This window comes from Nerophis ophidion, linkage group LG13 (assembly GCF_033978795.1).
Source record: "Nerophis ophidion isolate RoL-2023_Sa linkage group LG13, RoL_Noph_v1.0, whole genome shotgun sequence".
Lineage (NCBI taxonomy): Eukaryota > Metazoa > Chordata > Actinopteri > Syngnathiformes > Syngnathidae > Nerophis > Nerophis ophidion.
The window spans coordinates 29417346-29442539 of NC_084623.1; positions in this window are offsets into that span (position 1 = coordinate 29417346).

Genomic DNA, 25194 nt, shown 5'->3' on the forward strand with positions numbered 1-25194 from the left:
ATTCAATATGACTATAATAGTCTTTTTTCGCATTATCTCAGGATTCTAAGACTATTATAGTCATATAGAGTAAAAAACTACATTTTGCATTTGCAAGATTTAAAAAAGCATATGTTTCGAATAAAAGTCCCAAAGATGCATTATTTCAGGCATTATTAGCCATTTTTCATGTGTGGTGTAGGAGTTATGTTTAAATAACTGTCATATTGAGTGTTACAGTATACAGTCATATTGAGTAAAACCTCATTTTTGTACTTGCAAACCATTGAAAAACAACTGTATCTAGTAAAACTCACATGTATTCAATATCACAGGCATTTTTAGACATTTTGCACGTTTGGATTAGGAATTATGTTAAAATACATTTTTATTGCTTTTTTCGCATTATCTCAGGATTCTTAGTACATTACTGTCAAATTGAGTAACACGTCAAATTTTGTTTTTGCAAACCTTACCAAATGTTTTTTTTTCTGGAAAACTCTCAAAGATGCTTTTCTTCAGGCGATATTAGACATTTTGCATGTGTATTTTTGGAGTTATGTTTCAAAAACTGTCATTTTGAGTGTGACCAATATGAGGCCAGTAAAATCTAATATTTGTATTTGTGAACCTTTTCAAATACCTGATTCTGCTAAAATTTACATAAATTCAATATTAAAGGCTTTTTAAGACAAATTTCATATTTGGTTTTGGAGTTATGATTATAAACCTTTCATATTTAGTATGACAGTTACACTGTTATATTGAATAAAAAAACTAACTTCTGTGTTTGCAAACCTTACAAAAATTCATTTTTCTAGTACAACTAACAAAAAAAACATATCTCTGGGCATTATTAGCCATTTTGCACGTGTTGTTTAGAAGTTATGTTTGATTACATTTTTATTGCTTTTTTCGCATTATCTCAGGATTCTAAGACTATTATAGTCATATTGAGTAAAAACTACCTTTTGCATTTACAAGATTTAAAAAAGCATATGTTTCGAATAAAACTCCCAAAGATAAATTATTTCAGGCATTATTAGCCATTTTTCATGTGTGGTGTAGGAGTTATGTTTAAATAACTGTCATATTGAGTGTTACAGTATACAGTCATATTGAGTAAAACCTCATTGTAGTATTTGCAAACGATTGAAAAACAACTGTATCTAGTAAAACTCACATGTATTCAATATCACAGGCATTTTTAGACATTTTGTACCTTTGGATTAGGAATTATGTTGGAATACATTTTTATTGCTTTTTTCGCATTATCTCAGGATTCTAAGACTATTATAGTCATATTGAGTAAAAAACTACTTTTTGCATTTGCAAGATTTAAAAAAGCATATGTTTCGAGTAAAACTCCCAAAGATGCATTATTTCAGGCATTATTAGCCATTTTTCATGTGTGGTGTAGGAGTTATGTTAAATAACTGTCATATTGAGTGTTACAGTATACAGTCATATTGAGTAAAACCCATTTTTGTATTTGCAAACCATTGAAAAACAACTGTATCTAGTAAAACTCACATGTATTCAATACCACAGGCATTTTTAGACATTTGGCACGTTTGGATTAGGAATTATGTTGGAATACATTTTATTGCTTTTTTCGCATTATCTCAGGATTCTAAGACTATTATAGTCGTATTGAGTAAAAAACTACTTTTTGCATTTGCAAGATTTAAAAAAGCATATGTTTCGAGTAAAACTCCCAAAGATGCATTATTTCAGGCATTATTAGCCATTTTTCATGTGTGGTGTAGGAGTTATGTTTAAATAACTGTCATATTGAGTGTTACAGTATACAGTCGTATTGAGTAAAACCTCATTTTTGTATTTGCAAACCATTGAAAAAACAACTGTATCTAGTAAAACTCACATGTATTCAACATCACAGGCATTTTTAGACATTTGGCACGTTTGGATTAGGAATTATGTTGGAATACATTTTTATTGCTTTTTTCGCATTATCTCAGGATTCTAAGTACATCACTGTCAAATTGAGTAACAAATCAAATTTTGTTTTTGCAAACCTTATCAAATGTTTTTTTTTCTGGAAAACCCTCGAAGATGCATTTCTTCAGACATTATTAGACTATTTGCATGTGTATTTTTGGAGTTATGTTTCAAAAACTGTCATTTTGAGTGTGACCAATATGAGGCCAGTAAAATCTAATATTTGTATTTGTGATTCTTTCCAAAATACCTGATTCTGGTAAAACTTACATAAATTCAATATTAAAGGCTTTTTAAGACAAATTTCATATCTGGTTTTGGAGTTATGATTATAAACCTTTCATATTTAGTATGACAGTTACACTGTTATATTGAATAAAAAAACTAACTTGTGTCTTTGCAAACCTTACAAAAATTCATTTTTCTAGTACAACTAACAAAAAAACATATCTCTGGGCATTATTAGCCATTTTGCATGTGTTGTTTAGAAGTTATGTTTGAATACATTTTTATTGCTTTTTTCGCATTATCTCAGGATTCTAAGACTATTATAGTCATATTGAGTAAAAAACTACTTTTTGCATTTGCAAGATTTAAAAAAGCATATGTTTCGAGTAAAACTCCCAAAGATGCATTATTTCAGGCATTATTAGCCATTTTTCATGTGTGGTGTAGGAGTTATGTTTAAATAACTGTCATATTGAGTGTTACAGTATACAGTCATATTGAGTAAAACCTCATTTTTGTATTTGCAAACCATTGAAAAACAACTGTATCTAGTAAAACTCACATGTATTCAACATCACAGGCATTTTTAGACATTTGGCACGTTTGGATTAGGAATTATGTTGGAATACATTTTTATTGCTTTTTTCGCATTATCTCAGGATTCTAAGTACATCACTGTCAAATTGAGTAACAAATCAAATTTTGTTTTTGCAAACCTTACCAAATGTTTTTTTTTCTGGAAAACCCTCGAAGATGCATTTCTTCAGGCATTATTAGACTATTTGCATGTGTATTTTTGGAGTTATGTCTCAAAAACTGTCATTTTGAGTGTGACCAATATGAGGCCAGTAAAATCTAATATTTGTATTTGGGATTCTTTCCAAAATACCTGATTCTGGTAAAACTTACATAAATTCAATATTAAAGGCTTTTTAAGACAAATTTCATATTTGGTTTTGGAGTTATGATTATAAACCTTTCATATTTAGTATGACAGTTACACTGTTATATTGAATAAAAAAACTAACTTGTGTCTTTGCAAACCTTACAAAAATTCATTTTTCTAGTACAACTAACAAAAAAACATATCTCTGGGCATTATTAGCCATTTTGCATGTGTTGTTTAGAAATTATGTTTGAATACATTTTTATTGCTTTTTTCGCATTATCTCAGGATTCTAAGACTATTATAGTCATATTGAGTAAAAAACTACTTTTTGCATTTGCAAGATTTAAAAAAGGATATATTTCGAGTAAAACTCCCAAAGATGCATTATTTCAGGCATTATTAGCCATTTTTCATGTGTGGTGTAGGAGTTATGTTTAAATAACTGTCATATTGAGCGTTACAGTATACAGTCACATTGAGTAAAACCTCATTTTTGTATTTGCAAACCATTGAAAAAACAACTGTATCTAGTAAAACTCACATGTATTCAACATCACAGGCATTTTTTAGACATTTGGCACGTTTGGATTAGGAATTATGTTGGAATACATTTTTATTGCTTTTTTCACATTATCTCAGGATTCTAAGTACATCACTGTCAAATTGAGTAACAAATCAAATTTTGTTTTTGCAAACCTTACCAAATGTTTTTTTTTCTGGAAAACCCTCGAAGATGCATTTCTTCAGGCATTATTAGACTATTTGCATGTGTATTTTTGGAGTTATGTCTCAAAAACTGTCATTTTGAGTGTGACCAATATGAGGCCAGTAAAATCTAATATTTGTATTTGTGATTCTTTCCAAAATACCTGATTCTGGTAAAACTTACATAAATTCAATATTAAAGGCTTTTTAAGACAAATTTCATATTTGGTTTTGGAGTTATGATGATAAACCTTTCATATTTAGTATGACAGTTTACACTGTTATATTGAATAAAAAAACTAACTTGTGTCTTTGCAAACCTTACAAAAATTCATTTTTCTAGTACAACTAACAAAAAAACATATCTCTGGGCATTATTAGCCATTTTGCATCTGTTGTTTAGAAGTTATGTTTGAATACATGTTTATTGCTTTTTTCGCATTATCTCAGGATTCTAAGACTATTATAGTCATATTGAGTAAAAAACTACTTTTTGCATTTGCAAGATTTAAAAAAGCATATGTTTCGAGTAAAACTCCCAAAGATGCATTATTTCAGGCATTATTAGCCATTTTTCATGTGTGGTGTAGGAGTTATGTTTAAATAACTGTCATATTGAGTGTTACAGTATACAGTCATATTGAGTAAAACCTCATTGTAGTATTTGCAAACCATTGAAAAACAACTGTATCTAGTAAAACTCACATGTATTCAATGTCACAGGCATTTTTAGACATTTTGCACGTTTGGATTAGGAATTATGTTGGAATACATTTTTATTGCTTTTTTCGCATTATCTCAGGATTCTAAGTACATCACTGTCAAATTGAGTAACAAATCAAATTTTGCAAACCTTACCAAATGTTTTTTTTCTGGAAAACTCTCGAAGATGCATTTCTTCAGGCATTATTAGACTATTTGCATGTGTATTTTTGGAGTTATGTTTCAAAAACTGTCATTTTGAGTGTGACCAATATGAGGCCAGTAAAATCTAATATTTGTATTTGGGATTCTTTCCAAAATACCTGATTCTGGTAACTCTTACATAAATTCAATATTAAAGGCTTTTCAAGACAAATTTCATATTTAGTTTATGAGTTATGATTATAAACCTTTCATATTTAGTATGACAGTTACACTGTTATATTGAATAAAAAAACTAACTTGTGTCTTTGCAAACCTTACAAAAATTCATTTTTCTAGTACAACTAACAAAAAAACATATCTCTGGGCATTATTAGCCATTTTGCATGTGTTGTTTAGAAGTTATGTTTGAATACATTTTTATTGCTTTTTTCGCATTATCTCAGGATTCTAAGACTATTATAGTCGTATTGAGTAAAAAACTACTTTTTGCATTTGCAAGATTTAAAAAAGCATATGTTTCGAGTAAAACTCCCAAAGATGCATTATTTCAGGCATTATTAGCCATTTTTCATGTGTGGTGTAGGAGTTATGTTTAAATAACTGTCATATTGAGTGTTACAGTATACAGTCAGATTGAGGTAAAACCTCATTTTTGTATTTGCAAACCATTGAAAAACAACTGTATCTAGTAAAACTCACATGTATTCAACATCACAGGCATTTTTAGACATTTGGCACGTTTGGATTAGGAATTATGTTGGAATACATTTTTATTGCTTTTTTCGCATTATCTCAGGATTCTAAGTACATCACTGTCAAATTGAGTAACAAATCCAATTTTGTTTTTGCAAACCTTACCAAATGTTTTTTTTCTGGAAAACCCTCGGAGACGCATTTCTTCAGGCATTATTAGACTATTTGCATGTGTATTTTTGGAGTTATGTCTCAAAAACTGTCATTTTGAGTGTGACCAATATGAGGCCAGTAAAATCTAATATTTGTATTTGTGATTCTTTCCAAAATACCTGATTCTGGTAAAACTTACATAAATTCAATATTAAAGGCTTTTTAAGACACATTTCATATTTGGTTTTGGAGTTATGATTATAAACCTTTCATATTTTGTATGACAGTTACACTGTTATATTGAATAAAAAAACTAACTTGTGTCTTTGCAAACCTTACAAAAATTCATTTTTCTAGTACAACTAACAAAAAAACATATCTCTGGGCATTATTAGCCATTTTGCATCTGTTGTTTAGAAGTTATGTTTGAATACATTTTTATTGCTTTTTTCGCATTATCTCAGGATTCTAAGACTATTATAGTCATATTGAGTAAAAAACTACTTTTTGCATTTGCAAGATTTAAAAAAGCATATGTTTCGAGTAAAACTCCCAAAGATGCATTATTTCAGGCATTATTAGCCATTTTTCATGTGTGGTGTAGGAGTTATGTTTAAATAACTGTCATATTGAGTGTTACAGTATACAGTCATATTGAGTAAAACCTCATTGTAGTATTTGCAAACCATTGAAAAACAACTGTATCTAGTAAAACTCACATGTATTCAATGTCACAGGCATTTTTAGACATTTTGCACGTTTGGATTAGGAATTATGTTGGAATACATTTTTATTGCTTTTTTCGCATTATCTCAGGATTCTAAGTACATCACTGTCAAATTGAGTAACAAATCAAATTTTGTTTTTGCAAACCTTACCAAATGTTTTTTTTCTGGAAAATCCTCGAAGATTCATTTCTTCAGGCATTATTAGACTATTTGCATGTGTATTTTTGGAGTTATGTCTCAAAAACTGTCATTTTGAGTGTGACCAATATGAGGCCAGTAAAATCTAATATTTGTATTTGTGATTCTTTCCAAAATACCTGATTCTGGTAAAACTTACATACATTCAATATTAAAGGCTTTTTAAGACAAATTTCATATTTGGTTTTGGAGTTATGATGATAAACCTTTCATATTTAGTATGACAGTTACACTGTTATATTGAATAAAAAAAACTAACTTGTGTCTTTGCAAACCTTACAAAAATTCATTTTTTTTAGTACAACTAACAAAAAAACATATCTCTGGGCATTATTAGCCATTTTGCATCTGTTGTTTAGAAGTTATGTTTGAATACATTTTTATTGCTTTTTTCGCATTATCTCAGGATTCTAAGACTATTATAGTCATATTGAGTAAAAACTACTTTTTGCATTTGCAAGATTTAAAAAAGCATATGTTTCGAGTAAAACTCACAAAGATGCATTATTTCAGCATTATTAGCCATTTTTCATGTGTGGTGTAGGAGTTATGTTTAAATAACTGTCATATTGAGTGTTACAGTATACAGTCATATTGAGTAAAACCTCATTGTAGTATTTGCAAACCATTGAAAAACAACTGTATCTAGTAAAACTCACATGTATTCAATGTCACAGGCATTTTTAGACATTTTGCACGTTTGGATTAGGAATTATGTTGGAATACATTTTTATTGCTTTTTTCGCATTATCTCAGGATTCTAAGTACATCACTGTCAAATTGAGTAACAAATCAAATTTTGCAAACCTTACCAAATGTTTTTTTTCTGGAAAACTCTCGAAGATGCATTTCTTCAGGCATTATTAGACTATTTGCATGTGTATTTTTGGAGTTATGTTTCAAAAACTGTCATTTTGAGTGTGACCAATATGAGGCCAGTAAAATCTAATATTTGTATTTGGGATTCTTTCCAAAATACCTGATTCTGGTAACTCTTACATAAATTCAATATTAAAGGCTTTTCAAGACAAATTTCATATTTAGTTTTGGAGTTATGATTATAAACCTTTCATATTTAGTATGACAGTTACACTGTTATATTGAATAAAAAAACTAACTTGTGTCTTTGCAAACCTTACAAAAATTCATTTTTCTAGTACAACTAACAAAAAAACATATCTCTGGGCATTATTAGCCATTTTGCATGTGTTGTTTAGAAGTTATGTTTGAATACATTTTTATTGCTTTTTTCGCATTATCTCAGGATTGTAAGACTATTATAGTCGTATTGAGTAAAAAACTACTTTTTGCATTTGCAAGATTTAAAAAAGCATATGTTTCGAGTAAAACTCCCAAAGATGCATTATTTCAGGCATTAATAGCCATTTTTCATGTGTGGTGTAGGAGTTATGTTTAAATAACTGTCATATTGAGTGTTACAGTATAGAGTCATATTGAGTAAAACCTCATTGTAGTATTTGCAAACCATTGAAAAACAACTGTTTCTAGTAAAACTCACATGCATTCAATGTCACAGGCATTTTTAGACATTTTGCACGTTTGGATTAGGAATTATGTTGGAATACATTTTTATTGCTTTTTTCGCATTATCTCAGGATTCTAAGTACATCACTGTCAAATTGAGTAACAAATCAAATTTTGTTTTTGCAAACCTTACCAAATGTTTTTTTTCTGGAAAACTCTCGAAGATGCATTTCTTCAGGCATTATTAGACTATTTGCATGTGTATTTTTGGAGTTATGTTTCAAAAACTGTCATTTTGAGTGTGACCAATATGAGGCCAGTAAAATCTAATATTTGTATTTGGGATTCTTTCCAAAATACCTGATTCTGGTAAAACTTACATAAATTCAATATTAAAGGCTTTTTAAGACAAATTTCATATTTGGTTTTGGAGTTATGATTATAAACCTTTCATATTTAGTATGACAGTTACACTGTTATATTGAATAAAAAAACTAACTTGTGTCTTTGCAAACCTTACAAAAATTCATTTTTCTAGTACAACTAACAAAAAAACATATCTCTGGGCATTATTAGCCATTTTGCATCTGTTGTTTAGAAGTTATGTTTGAATACATTTTTATTGCTTTTTTCGCATTATCTCAGGATTCTAAGACTATTATAGTCATATTGAGTAAAAAACTACTTTTTGCATTTGCAAGATTTAAAAAAGCATATGTTTCGAGTAAAACTCCCAAAGATGCATTATTTCAGGCATTATTAGCCATTTTTCATGTGTGGTGTAGGAGTTATGTTTAAATAACTGTCATATTGAGTGTTACAGTATACAGTCATATTGAGTAAAACCTCATTTTTGTATTTGCAAACCATTGAAAAACAACTGTATCTAGTAAAACTCACATGTATTCAACATCACAGGCATTTTTAGACATTTTGCACGTTTGGATTAGGAATTATGTTGGGATACATTTTTATTGCTTTTTTCGCATTATCTCAGGATTCTAAGTACATCAATGTCAAATTGAGTAACAAATCAAATTTTGTTTTTGCAAACCTTACCAAATGTTTTTTTTCTGGAAAACTCTCGAAGATGCATTTCTTCAGGCATTATTAGACTATTTGCATGTGTATTTTTGGAGTTATGTTTCAAAAACTGTCATTTTGAGTGTGACCAATATGAGGCCAGTAAAATCTAATATTTGTATTTGGGATTCTTTCCAAAATACCTGATTCTGGTAACTCTTACATAAACTCAATATTAAAGGCTTTTCAAGACAAATTTCATATTTAGTTTTGGAGTTATTATTATAAACCTTTCATATTTAGTATGACAGTTACACTGTTATATTGAATAAAAAAACTAACTTGTGTCTTTGCAAACCTTACAAAAATTCATTTTTCTAGTACAACTAACAAAAAAACATATCTCTGGGCATTATTAGCCATTTTGCATGTGTTGTTTAGAAGTTATGTTTGAATACATTTTTATTGCTTTTTTCGCATTATCTCAGGATTGTAAGACTATTATAGTCGTATTGAGTAAAAAACTACTTTTTGCATTTGCAAGATTTAAAAAAGCATATGTTTCGAGTAAAACTCCCAAAGATGCATTATTTCAGGCATTATTAGCCATTTTTCATGTGTGGTGTAGGAGTTATGTTTAAATAACTGTCATATTGAGTGTTACAGTATACAGTCAGATTGAGTAAAACCTCATTTTTGTATTTGCAAACCATTGAAAAACAACTGTATCTAGTAAAACTCACATGTATTCAACATCACAGGCCTTTTTAGACATTTGGCACGTTTGGATTAGGAATTATGTTGGAATACATTTTTATTGCTTTTTTCGCATTATCTCAGGATTCTAAGTACATCACTGTCAAATTGAGTAACAAATCAAATTTTGTTTTTGCAAACCTTGCCAAATGTTTTTTTTTCTGGAAAACCCTCGAAGATGCATTTCTTCAGGCATTATTAGACTATTTGCATGTGTATTTTTGGAGTTATGTCTCAAAAACTGTCATTTTGAATGTGACCAATATGAGGCCAGTAAAATCTAATATTTGTATTTGTGATTCTTTCCAAAATACCTGATTCTGGTAAAACTTACATAAATTCAATATTAAAGGCTTTTTAAGACAAATTTCATATTTGGTTTTGGAGTTATGATTATAAACCTTTCATATTTAGTATGACAGTTACACTGTTATATTGAATAAAAAAACTAACTTGTGTCTTTGCAAACCTTACAAAAATTCATTTTTCTAGTACAACTAACAAAAAAACATATCTCTGGGCATTATTAGCCATTTTGCATGTGTTGTTTAGAAGTTATGTTTGAATACATTTTTATTGCTTTTTTCGCATTATCTCAGGATTGTAAGACTATTATAGTCGTATTGAGTAAAAAACTACTTTTTGCATTTGCAAGATTTAAAAAAGCATATGTTTCGAGTAAAACTCCCAAAGATGCATTATTTCAGGCATTATTAGCCATTTTTCATGTGTGGTGTCGGAGTTATGTTTAAATAACTGTCATATTGAGAGTTACAGTATACAGTCATATTGAGTAAAACCTCATTTTTGTATTTGCAAACCATTGAAAAACAACTGTATCTAGTAAAACTCACATGTATTCAACATCACAGGCATTTTTAGACATTTTGCACGTTTGGATTAGGAATTATGTTGGAATACATTTTTATTGCTTTTTTCGCATTATCTCAGGATTCTAAGTACATCACTGTCAAATTGAGTAACAAATCAAATTTTGTTTTTGCAAACCTTACCAAATGTTTTTTTTCTGGAAAACTCTCGAAGATGCATTTCTTCAGGCATTATTAGACTATTTGCATGTGTATTTTTGGAGTTATGTTTCAAAAACTGTCATTTTGAGTGTGACCAATATGAGGCCAGTAAAATCTAATATTTGTATTTGGGATTCTTTCCAAAATACCTGATTCTGGTAACTCTTACATAAATTCAATATTAAAGGCTTTTCAAGACAAATTTCATATTTAGTTTTGGAGTTATTATTATAAACCTTTCATATTTAGTATGACAGTTACACTATTATATTGAATAAAAAAACTAACTTGTGTCTTTGCAAACCTTACAAAAATTCATTTTTCTAGTACAACTAACAAAAAAACATATCTCTGGGCATTATTAGCCATTTTGCATGTGTTGTTTAGAAGTTATGTTTGAATACATTTTTATTGCTTTTTTCGCATTATCTCAGGAGTGTAAGACTATTATAGTCGTATTGAGTAAAAAACTACTTTTTGCATTTGCAAGATTTAAAAAAGCATATGTTTCGAGTAAAACTCCCAAAGATGCATTATTTCAGGCATTATTAGCCATTTTTCATGTGTGGTGTAGGAGTTATGTTTAAATAACTGTCATATTGAGTGTTACAGTATACAGTCATATTGAGTAAAACCTCATTTTTGTATTTGCAAACCATTGAAAAACAACTGTATCTAGTAAAACTCACATGTATTCAACATCACAGGCATGTTTAGACATTTGGCACGTTTGGATTAGGAATTATGTTGGAATACATTTTTATTGCTTTTTTCGCATTATCTCAGGATTCTAAGTACATCACTGTCAAATTGAGTAACAAATCAAATTTTGTTTTTGCAAACCTTACCAAATGTTTTTTTTTCTGGAAAACTCTCGAAGATGCATTTCTTCAGGCATTATTAGACTATTTGCATGTGTATTTTTGGAGTTATGTTTCAAAAACTGTCATTTTGAGTGTGACCAATATGAGGCCAGTAAAATCTAATATTTGTATTTGGGATTCTTTCCAAAATACCTGATTCAGGTAAAACTTACATAAATTCAATATTAAAGGCATTTCAAGACAAATTTCATATTTAGTTTTGGAGTTATTATTATAAACCTTTCATATTTAGTATGACAGTTACACTGTTATATTGAATAAAAAAACTAACTTGTGTCTTTGCAAACCTTACAAAAATTCATTTTTCTAGTACAACTAACAAAAAAACATATCTCTGGGCATTATTAGCCATTTTGCATGTGTTGTTTAGAAGTTATGTTTGAATACATTTTTATTGCTTTTTTCGCATTATCTCAGGATTGTAAGACTATTATAGTCGTATTGAGTAAAAAACTACTTTTTGCATTTGCAAGATTTAAAAAAGCATATGTTTCGAGTAAAACTCCCAAAGATGCATTATTTCAGGCATTATTAGCCATTTTTCATGTGTGGTGTAGGAGTTATGTTTAAATAACTGTCATATTGAGTGTCACAGTATACAGTCATATTGAGTAAAACCTCATTTTTTTATTTGCAAACCATTGAAAAACAACTGTATCTAGTAAAACTCACATGTATTCAACATCACAGGCATTTTTAGACATTTGGCACGTTTGGATTAGGAATTATGTTGGAATACATTTTTATTGCTTTTTTCGCATTATCTCAGGATTCTAAGTACATCACTGTCAAATTGAGTAACAAATCAAATTTTGTTTTTGCAAACCTTACCAAATGTTTTTTTTTCTGGAAAACCCTCGAAGATGCATTTCTTCAGGCATTATTAGACTATTTGCATGTGTATTTTTGGAGTTATGTCTCAAAAACTGTCATTTTGAGTGTGACCAATATGAGGCCAGTAAAATATAATATTTGTATTTGTGATTCTTTCCAAAATACCTGATTCTGGTAAAACTTACATAAATTCAATATTAAAGGCTTTTTAAGACAAATTTCATATTTGGTTTTGGAGTTATGATTATAAACCTTTCATATTTAGTATGACAGTTACACTGTTATATTGAATAAAAAAACTAACTTGTGTCTTTGCAAACCTTACAAAAATTCATTTTTCTAGTACAACTAACAAAAACACATATCTCTGGGCATTATTAGCCATTTTGCATCTGTTGGTTAGAAGTTATGTTTGAATACATTTGTATTGCTTTTTTCGCATTATCTCAGGATTCTAAGACTATTATAGTCATATTGAGTAAAAAACTACTTTTTGCATTTGCAAGATTTAAAAAAGCATATGTTTCGAGTAAAACTCCCAAAGATGCATTATTTCAGGCATTATTAGCCATTTTTCATGTGTGGTGTAGGAGTTATGTTTAAATAACTGTCATATTGAGTGTTACAGTATACAGTCATATTGAGTAAAACCTCATTTTTGTATTTGCAAACCATTGAAAAACAACTGTATCTAGTAAAACTCACATGTATTCAACATCACAGGCATTTTTAGACATTTGGCACGTTTGGATTAGGAATTATGTTGGAATACATTTTTATTGCTTTTTTCGCATTATCTCAGGATTCTAAGTACATCACTGTCAAATTGAGTAACAAATCAAATTTTGTTTTTGCAAACCTTACCAAATGTTTTTTTTTCTGGAAAACCCTCGAAGATGCATTTCTTCAGGCATTATTAGACTATTTGCATGTGTATTTTTGGAGTTATGTCTCAAAAACTGTCATTTTGAGTGTGACCAATATGAGGCCAGTAAAATCTAATATTTGTATTTGTGATTCTTTCCAAAATACCTGATTCTGGTAAAACTTACATAAATTCAATATTAAAGGCTTTTTAAGACAAATTTCATATTTGGTTTTGGAGTTATGATTATAAACCTTTCATATTTAGTATGACAGTTACACTGTTATATTGAATAAAAAAACTAACTTGTGTCTTTGCAAACCTTACAAAAATTCATTTTTCTAGTACAACTAACAAAAAAACATATCTCTGGGCATTATTAGCCGTTTTGCATGTGTTGTTTAGAAGTTATGTTTGAATACATTTTTATTGCTTTTTTCGCATTATCTCAGGATTGTAAGACTATTATAGTCGTATTGAGTAAAAAACTACTTTTTGCATTTGCAAGATTTAAAAAAGCATATGTTTCGAGTAAAACTCCCAAAGATGCATTATTTCAGGCATTATTAGCCATTTTTCATGTGTGGTGTAGGAGTTATGTTTAAATAACTGTCATATTGAGAGTTACAGTATACAGTCATATTGAGTAAAACCTCATTTTTGTATTTGCAAACCATTGAAAAACAACTGTATCTAGTAAAACTCACATGTATTCAACATCACAGGCATTTTTAGACATTTTGCACGTTTGGATTAGGAATTATGTTGGAATACATTTTTATTGCTTTTTTCGCATTATCTCAGGATTCTAAGTACATCACTGTCAAATTGAGTAACAAATCAAATTTTGTTTTTGCAAACCTTACCAAATGTTTTTTTTCTGGAAAACTCTCGAAGATGCATTTCTTCAGGCATTATTAGACTATTTGCATGTGTATTTTTGGAGTTATGTTTCAAAAACTGTCATTTTGAGTGTGACAAATATGAGGCCAGTAAAATCTAATATTTGTATTTGGGATTCTTTCCAAAATACCTGATTCTGGTAACTCTTACATAAATTCAATATTAAAGGCTTTTCAAGACAAATTTCATATTTAGTTTTGGAGTTATTATTATAAACCTTTCATATTTAGTATGACAGTTACACTATTATATTGAATAAAAAAAATAACTTGTGTCTTTGCAAACCTTACAAAAATTCATTTTTCTAGTACAACTAACAAAAAAACATATCTCTGGGCATTATTAGCCATTTTGCATGTGTTGTTTAGAAGTTATGTTTGAATACATTTTTATTGCTTTTTTCGCATTATCTCAGGAGTGTAAGACTATTATAGTCGTATTGAGTAAAAAACTACTTTTTGCATTTGCAAGATTTAAAAAAGCATATGTTTCGAGTAAAACTCCCAAAGATGCATTATTTCAGGCATTATTAGCCATTTTTCATGTGTGGTGTAGGAGTTATGTTTAAATAACTGTCATATTGAGTGTTACAGTATACAGTCAGATTGAGTAAAACCTCATTTTTGTATTTGCAAACCATTGAAAAACAACTGTATCTAGTAAAACTCACATGTATTCAACATCACAGGCATTTTTAGACATTTGGCACGTTTGGATTAGGAATTATGTTGGAATACATTTTTATTGCTTTTTTCGCATTATCTCAGGATTCTAAGTACATCACTGTCAAATTGAGTAACAAATCAAATTTTGTTTTTGCAAACCTTACCAAATGTTTTTTTTTCTGGAAAACTCTCGAAGATGCATTTCTTCAGGCATTATTAGACTATTTGCATGTGTATTTTTGGAGTTATGTTCCAAAAACTGTCATTTTGAGTGTGACCAATATGAGGCCAGTAAAATCTAATATTTGTATTTGGGATTCTTTCCAAAATACCTGATTCAGGTAAAACTTACATAAATTCAATATTAAAGGCTTTTCAAGACAAATTTCATATTTAGTTTTGGAGTTATTATTATAAACCTTTCATATTTAGTATGACAGTTACACTGTTATATTGAATAAAAAAACTAATTTGTGTCTTTGCAAACCTTACAAAAGATAATTTTTCTAGTAAAACTAACAAAAAAACATATCTCTGGGCATTATTAGCCATTTTGCATCTGTTGTTTAGAAGTTATGTTTGAATACAATTTAATTGCTTTTTTCGCATTATCTCAGGATTGTAAGACTATTATAGTCAAATTGAGTAAAAAACTACTTTTTTCACTTGCAAGATACAAAAAAGCATATGTTTCGAGTAAAACTCCCATTGATGCATTATTTCAGGCATTATTAGCTATTTTTCATGTGTGGTGTAGGAGTTATGTTTAAATAACTGTCATATTGAGTGTTACAGTATACAGTCATATTGAGTAAAACCTCATTTTTGTATTTGCAAACCATAAAAAAACATCTGTATCTAGTGATACTAACATGTATTCAATATCACAGGCATTTTTAGACATTTTGCACGTTTGGATTTAGAATTATGTTGGAATAGATTTTTATTGCTTTTTTCGCATTATCTCAGGATTCTAAGACCATTAATGTCAAATTGAGTAACAAATCAAATTTTGTTTTTGCAAACCTTACCAAATGTTTTTTTTCTGGAGAACTCTCGAAGATGCATTTCTTCAGGCATTATTAGACATTTTGCATGTGTTTTTTTGGAGTTATGTTTCAAAAACTGTCATTTTGAGTGTGACCAATGTGAGGCCAGTAAAATCTAATATTTGTATTAGTGAACCTTTCCAAAATAACTGATTCTGGAAAAACTTACATAAATTCAATATTAAAGGCTTTTTAAGACAAATTTTGTATTTGGTTTTGGAGTTATGATTATAAACCTTTCATATTTAGTATGACAGTTACAGTGTTATATTGAATAAAAAAAACTAACTTGTGTCTTTGCAAACCTTACAAAATATCATTTTTCTAGTACAACTAACAAAAAAACATATATCTAGGCATTATTAGCCATTTTGCATGTTCTGTTTAGAAGTTATGTATCAATACATTTTTATTGCTTTTTTCGCATTAGCTCAGGATTGTACGACTATTATAGTCGTATTGAGTAAAAAACTACTTTTTGCATTTGCAAGATTTAAAAAATTATATGTTTCGAGTAAAAATCCCAAAGATGGATTATTTCAGGCATTATTAGCCATTTTTCATGTGTGGTGTAGGAGTTATGTTTAAATAACTGTCATATTGAGTGTTACAGTATGCAGTCATATTGAGAAAAACATGATTTTCGTATTTGCAAACCATTGAAAAACAACTGTATCTAGTAAAACTCACATGTATTCAATATCACAGGCATTTTTAGACATTTTGCACGTTTGGATTAGGAATTATGTTGGAATACATTTTTATTGCTTTTTTCGCATTAACTCAGGATTCTAAGTACATTACTGTCACATTGAGTAACAAATCAATTTTTTTTTTTGCAAACCTTACCAAATGTTTTTTTTTCTGGAAAACTCTCGAAGATGCATTTCTTCAGGCATTATTAGACATTTTGCATGTGTATTTTTGGAGTTATGTTTCAAAAACTGTCATTTTGAGTGTGACTAATATGAGGCCAGTAAAATCTAATATTTGTATTTGTGATTCTTTCCAAAATACCTGATTCTGGTAAAACTTACAAAAATTAAATATTAAAGGCTTTTTAAGACAAATTTCATATTTGGTTTTGGAGTTATGATTATAAACCTTTCATATTTAGTATGACTGTTACAGTGTTATATTGAATAAAAAAACTAACTTGTGTTTTTGCAAACCTTACAAAAGATAATTGTTCTAGTACAACTAACAAAAAAACATATCTCTAGGCATTATTAGCCATTTTGCATGTGTTGTTTAGAAGTTATGTTTGAATACATTTTTATTGCTTTTTTCGCTTTATCTCAGGATTGTAAGACTATTATAGTTGTATTGAGTAAAAAACTACTTTTTGCATTTTGCAAGATTTAAAAAAGCATATGTTTCGATTAAAAGTCCCAAAGATGCATTATTTCAGGCATTATTAGCCATTTTTCATGTGTGGTGTAGGAGTTATGTTTAAATAACTGTCATATAGAGTGTTACAGTATACAGTCATATTGAGTAAAACCTCATTTTTGTATTTGCAAACCATTGAAAAACAACTGTATCTAGTAAAACTCACATGTATTCAATATCACAGGCATTTTTAGACATTTTGCATGTTTAGATTAATAATTATGTTGGAATACATTTTTATTGCTTTTTTCACATTATCTCAGGATTCTAAGTACATTACTGTCAAATTGAGTAAAAAATTATTTTTTGTTTTTGCAAACCCTACCAATTTTTTTTTTTCAGGAAAACTCTAAAAGATGCATTTCTTTAGGCATTATTAGACATTTTAGATTTCTACTTTTGGAGTTATGTTTCAAAAACGGTCATTTTGAGTATCACCAATATGAGGCCAGTAAAACCTAATTTTTGTATTTCTGAACCTTTCCAAAATACCTGAATCTGGTAAAATTTACATAAATTCAATATTAAAGGCTTTTTAAGACAAATTTCATATTTGGTTTTGGAGTTATGATTATAAACCTTTCATATTTAGTATGACAGTTACACTGTTGTTTTGAATAAAAAAACTAACTTGTGTCTTTGCAAACCTTACAAAAGATCATTTTTCTAGTACAACTAACAAAAATACATATCTCTAGGCATTATTAGCCATTTTGCATGTGTTGTTTTGAAGTTATGTTTGAATACATTTGTATTGCTTTATTTCAGGCATTATTAGCCATTTTTCATGTGTGGTGTAGGAGTTATGTTCAAATAACTGTCATATTGAGTGTTACAGTATACAGTCATATTAAATAAAACCTCATTTTTGTATTTGCAAACCATGAAAAAACAACCAAATCTAGTAAAACTCACATGTATTCAATATCACAGGCATTTTTAGACATTTTGCACGTTTGGATTAGGAATTATGTTGGAATTTATTTTTATTGCTTTTTTCGCATTATCTCATGATTCTAAGTACATTACTGTCAAATTTAGTTAAAAAAATTCAAATTTGTTTTTGCAAACCTTACCAAATGTTTTTTTTTTCCAATAAAAGTCTCAAAGATACATTTCTTCAGGTATTATTAGACATTTTGCATTTCTACTTTTGGAGTTATGTTTCAAAAACGGTCATTTTGAGTAAGACCAATATGAGGCCAGTAAAACCTAATTTTTTTATTTGTGAACCTTTCCAAAATACCTAATTCTGGTAAAACTCACATACATTCAATATTACAGGCTTTTTTTTATAAAAAAATCATGTTTAGTTTTGGAGTTATGATTATATACCTTTCATATTTATTATGACAGTTATACTGTTATATTGAATAAAAAAAACAACTTATGTCTTTGCAAACCTTACAAAAGATCATTTTTCTAGTACAGCTAACAACAATTCATATCTCTAGGCATTATTAGCCATTTTGCATGTGTTGTTTAGAAATTATGTTTGAATACATTTTTATTGCTTTTTTCGCATTATCTCAGGATTCTAAGAACATTAGAGTCATATTGAGTAAAAAACTACATTTTGCATTTGCAAGATTTAAAAAAGCATATGTTTCGAGTAAAACTCCCAAAGATACATTATTTCAGTCATTATTAGCCATTTTTCATTTGTGGTGTATGAGTTATTTTTAAATAACTGTAATATTGTGTGTTACAGTATACAGTCATATTGAGTAAAACCTCAATTGTGTATTTGCAAACCATAGAAAAACAACTATATTTAGTAAGATTCACATGTATTCAATATCACAGGCATGTTTAGACATTTTGCAAGTTTGGATTAGGAATTATGTTGGAATACATTTTTATTGCTTTTTTCGCATTATGTCAGGATTCTAAGTACATTACTGTAAAATTGAGTAAAAAAAATGCTACCGATTATTTTTTTTTTTTTCAGGAAAACTCTCAAAGATGCATTTCTTCAGGCATTATTAGACATTTTGCATGTGTGTTTTTGGAGTTATGTTTCAAAAACTGACATTTTGGGTTTGACCAATATGAGGCCAGTAAAACCTGATATTTGTATTTGTGAACCTTTCCAAAATACCTGATTCCGGTAAAACTCACATAAAGTCAATATTACAGGCTTTTTAAGTCCATCCATCCATCCATTTTCTACCATTTATTCCCTTTCGGGGTCGCGGGGGGCGCTGGCGCCTATCTCAGCTACAATCGGGCTGAAGGCGGGGTACACCCTGGACAAGTCGCCACCTCATCTCAGGGCCAACACAGATAGACCGACAACATTCACACTCACATTCACACACTAGGGCCAATTTAGTGTTGCCAATCAACCTATCCCCAGGTGCATGTCTTTGGAAGTGGGAGGAAGCCGGAGTACCCGGAGGGAACCCACGCATAAGTCAAATTTCATATTTGGTTTTGGAGTTATGATTATAAACCTTTCATATTTAGTATGACAGTTACACTGTTATATTGAATAAAAAAACTAACTTGTGTCTTTGTGAACCTCACATCAGATAATTTTTCTAGTAAAACTAACTAAAATACATATCTCTAGGCATTATTAGCTGTTTTGCATGTGTTGTTTAGAAGTTATGTTTGAATACATTTTGCACAGTGGGAGAGTGGCCGTGCGTAAACCGAGGGTCCCTGGTTCAAATCCCACCTAGTACCAACCTCGTCACGTCCGTTGTGTCCTGAGCAAGACACTTCACCCTTGCTCCTGATGGGTGCTGGTTGGCGCCTTGCATGGCAGCTCCCTCCCATCATTGTGTGAATGTGTGTGTGAATGGGTAAATGTGGAAGTAGTGTCAAAGCGCTTTGAGTACCTTGAAGGTAGAAAAGCGCTATACAAGTACAACCCATTTATCATTTATTTATTTATTGCTTTTTTCGCATTATCTCAGGATTCTAAGAACATTATAGTCATATTGAGTAAAAAACTACTTTTTGCATTTGCAAGATTTAAAAAAGCATATGTTTCGAGTAAAACTCCCAAAGATGAATTATTTCAGGCATTATTAGCCATTTTTCATGTGTGGTGTAGGAGTTATGTTTAATAACTGTCATATTGAGTGTTAGAGTATACAGTCATATTGACTAATACCTCATTTTTCGTATCTGCAAACCATAGAAAAACAACTGTATATAGTAAAACTCACATGTATTCAACATCACAGGCATTTTTAGACATTTTGCACGTTTGGATTAGGAATTATGTTCGAATCCATTTTTATTGCTTGTTTTGCATTATCTCAGGATTCTAAGTACATTACTGTCAAATTGAGTAAAAAATTACTTTTTGTTTTTGCAAACCCTACCAATTTTTTTTTTCTGGAAAACTCTCAAACACACATTTTTTCAGGCATTATTAGACATTTTGCATGTGTATTTTTGGAGTTATGGTTCAAAAACTGACATTTTGAGTTTGACCAATATGAGGCCAGTAAAACCTGATATTTGTATTTGTGAACCTGTCCAAAATACCTGATTCTGGTAAAACTCACATAAATTCAATATTACAGGATTTTTAAGTCAAATTTCATATTTGGTTTTGGAGTTATGATTATAAACCTTTCATATTTAGTATGACAGTTATACTGATATATTGAATAAAAAAACTATCTTATGTCTTTGCAAACCTTACAAAAGATTATTTTTCTAGTACAACTAACAAAAATACATATCTCTAGGCATTACTAGCCATTTTGCATGTGTTTTTTAGAAGTTATGTTTCAATACATTTTTATTGCTTTTTTCGCATTATCTCAGGATTCTAAGAACATTATAGTCATATTGAGTAAAAAAACTACTCTTTGCATTTACAAGATTTAAAAAAGCATATGTTTCGAGTAAAACTCCCAAATATGAATTATTTCAGGCATTATTAGCCATTTTTCATGTGTGGTGTAGGAGTAATGTTTAAATAACTGTCATATTGAGTGTTACAGTATACAGTCATATTGAGTAAAACCTCATTTGTGTAGTTGCAAACCATAGAAAAACAACTGTATCTAGTAAAACTCACGTGTATTCAGTATCACAGGCATTTTCAGACATTTTGCACGTTTGGATTAGGAATTATGTTGGAATACATTTTTATTGCTTTTTTTGCATTATCTCACGATTCTAAGTACATTAGTGTCAAATTGAGTAAAAAAATACTTTTTGATTTTGCAAACCCTACTAAATGTTTTTTTTTCAGGAAAACTCTCAGACATGCATTTTTTCAGGCATTAGTAGGCATTTTGCATGTGTATTTTTGGAGTTATGTTTCAAAAACTTACATTTTGAGTTTGACCAATATGAGGCCAGTAAAACCTGATTTTTGTATTTGTGAACCTTTCCAAAATACCTGATTCTGGTAAAACTCACATAAATTCAATATTACAGGCTTTTTAAGTCAAATTTCATGTTTGGTTTTGGAGTTAAGATTATAAACCTTTCATATTTAGTATGACAGTTACACGGTTATATTGAATAAAAAACTAACTTGTGTCTTTGTGAACCTCACAAAAGATCATGTTTGTAGTACAACAAACAAAAATACATATCTCTCGGCATTATTAGCCATTTTTCATGTGTTGTTTAGAAGTTATGTTTGAATACATTTTTATTGCGTTTTTTGCATATCTCAGGATTGTAAGACTATTATAGTCATATTGAATAAAAAAAACTACTTTTTCCATTTGCAAATTTTAAACATGTATATGTTTCAAATAAAACTCCCAAAGATGCATTATTGCAGGCATTATTAGCCATTTTTCATGAGTGGTGTAGGAGTTATGTTTAAATAACTGTCATATTGAGTGTTAGAGTATACAGTCATATTGATTAAAACTTCGTTTTTGTGTTTGTAAACCATAGAAAAACAACTGTGTCTAGTAAAACTCACATATATTCAATATCACAGGCATTTTTAGACATTTTGCATGTTTGGATTAGGAATTATGTTGGAATACATTTTTATTGCTTTTTTCGCATTATCTCAGGATTCTAAATACATTACTGTCAAATTGAGTAACAAATCAAATTTTGTTTTTGCAAACCTTACCAAATGTTTTTTTTCAGGAAAACTCTCAAAGCTGCATTTCTTCAGGCATTATTAGAAATTTTGCATGTGTATTTTTGGAGTTATTTTTCAAAAACTGTCATTTTGAGTGTGACCAATATGAGGCCAGTAAAACATAACTATGTATTTGTGATTCTTTCCAAAATACCTGATTCTGCTAAAACTCACATAAATTCAATATTACAGGCTTTTTTAGACAAATTTCATGTTTGGTTTTGGAGTTATGATTATAAACCTTTTATATTTAGTATGACAGTTACACTGTTATATTGAATAAAAAAAAACTAACTTGTGTCTTTGCAAACCTTACAAAAGATCATCTTTCGAGTACAACCAACAAAAAAACATATCTCTAGGCATTATTAGCTATTTTTCATGTGTTGTTTAGAAGTTTTGTTTGAATACAATTGTATTGCTTTTTCGCATTATCTCAGGAATCTAAGAACATTATAGTCATCCATCCATCCATCCATTTACTAACGCTTATTCCCTTTCGGGGTCGCGGGGGGCGCTGGCGCCTATCTCATATTGAGTAAAAAACTACTTTTTGCATTTGCAAGATTTAAAAAAGCATATGTTTAGAGTAAAACTCCCAAAGATGCATTATTTCAGGGATTATTAGCCATTTTTCATGTGTGGTGTAGGAGTTATGTTTAAATAACTGTCATATTGAGTGTTACAGTATGCAGTCATATTGAGAAAAACATAATTTTCGTATTTGCAAACCATTGAAAAACAACTGTATCTAGTAAAACTCACATGTATTCAATATCACAGGCATTTTTAGACATTTTGCACGTTTGGATTAGGAATTATGTTGGAATACATTTTTATTGCTTTTTTCGCATTATCTCAGGATTCTAAGTACATTACTGTCACATTGAGTAACAAATCAAATTTTTTTTTTGCAAACCTTACCAGATTTTTTTTTTCAGGAAAACTCTCGAAGATGCATTTCTTCAGGCATTATTAGAGATTTTGCATGTGTATTTTTGGAGTTATGTTTCAAAAACTGTCATTTTGAGTGTGACTAATATGAGGCCAGTAAAATCTAATATTTGTATTTGTGATTCTTTCCAAAATACCTGATTCTGGTAAAACTTACAAAAATTCAATATTAAAGGCTTTTTAAGACAAATTTCATATTTGGTTTTGGAGTTATGATTATAAACCTTCTGTGTACATTCCTGTCAAATTGAGTAAAAAATCAAATTTTGTTTTTGCAAAGCTTACAAAATGTTTTTTTTCATGAAAACTCTCGAAGATGCATTTTTTTCAGAAATTATTAGACATTTTGCATGTGTATTTTTGGAGTTATGTTTCAAAAACTGTCATTTTGAGTGTGACCAATATGAGGCCAGTAAAATCTAATATTTGTATTTGTGATTCTTTCCAAAATACCTGATTCTGGTAAAACTTACATAAATTCAATAGTAAAGGTTTTTTAAGACACATTTCATATTTGGTTTTGGATTTATGATTATAAACCTTTCATATTTAGTATGACAGTTACAGTGTTATATTGAATAAAAAAAACTAACTTGTGTCTTTGCAAACCTTACAAAAGATCAGTTTTCTAGTACAACTAACAAAAAAAACATATCTCTAGTTACTATTAGCCATTTTGCATGTGTTGTTTAGAAGTTATGTTTGAATACATTTTTATTGCTTTTTTCGCATTATCTCAGGATTCCAAGACTATTATAGTTATATTGAGTAAAAAACTCCTTTTTGCATTTGCAAGATTTAAAAAAGCATATGTTTCGAGTAAAACTCGCAAAGATGCATTATTTCAGGCATTATTAGCCATTTTTCATGTGTGGTGTAGGAGTTATGTTTAAATAACTGTCATATTGAGTGTTACAGTATACAGTCATATTGAGAAAAACATCATTTTTGTATTTGCAAACCATTGAAAAACAACTGTATCTAGTAAAACTCACATGTATTCAATATCACAGGCATTTTTAGACATTTCGCACGTTTGAATTAGGAATTATGTTGGAATACATTTTTATTGCTTTTTTCGCATTATCTCAGGATTCTAAGTACATTACTGTCAAATTGAGTAACAAATAAAATTTTGTTTTTGCAAACCTTACCAAATGTTTTTTTTCTGGAAAACTCTCGAAGATGCTTTTCTTCAGGCGATATTAGACATTTTGCATGTGTATTTTTGCAGTTATGTTTCAAAATCTGTCATTTTGAGTGTGACCAATATGAGGCCAGTAAAATCTAATATTTGTATTTGTGAACCTTTCCAAAACACCTGATTCTGCTAAAATTTACATAAATTCAATATTAAAAGCTTTTTAAGACAAATTTCATCTTTGGTTTTGGAGTTATGATTATAAACCTTTCATATTTAGTATGGCAGCTACACTGTTATATTGAATAAAAAAACTAACTTGTGTCTTTGCACACCTTACAAAAGATCATTTTTCTAGTACGACTAACAAAAAACATATCTCTGGGCACTATTAACCATTTTGCATGTGTTGTTTAGAAGTTATGTTTGAATACATTTTTATTGCTTTTTTTGCATTATCTCAGGATTGTAAGACTATTATAGTCGTATTGAGTAAAAAACTACTTTTTGCATTTGCAAGATTAAAAAAGCATATGTTTCGAGTAAAAATCCCAAAGATGCATTATTTCAGGCATTATTAGCCATGTTTCATGTGTGGTGTATGAGTTATGTTTAAATAACTGTCATATTGAGTGTTACAGTATGCAGTCATATTGAGTAAAACCTCATTTTTGTATTTGCAAACCATTGAAAAACAACTGTATCTAGTAAAACTCACATGTATTCA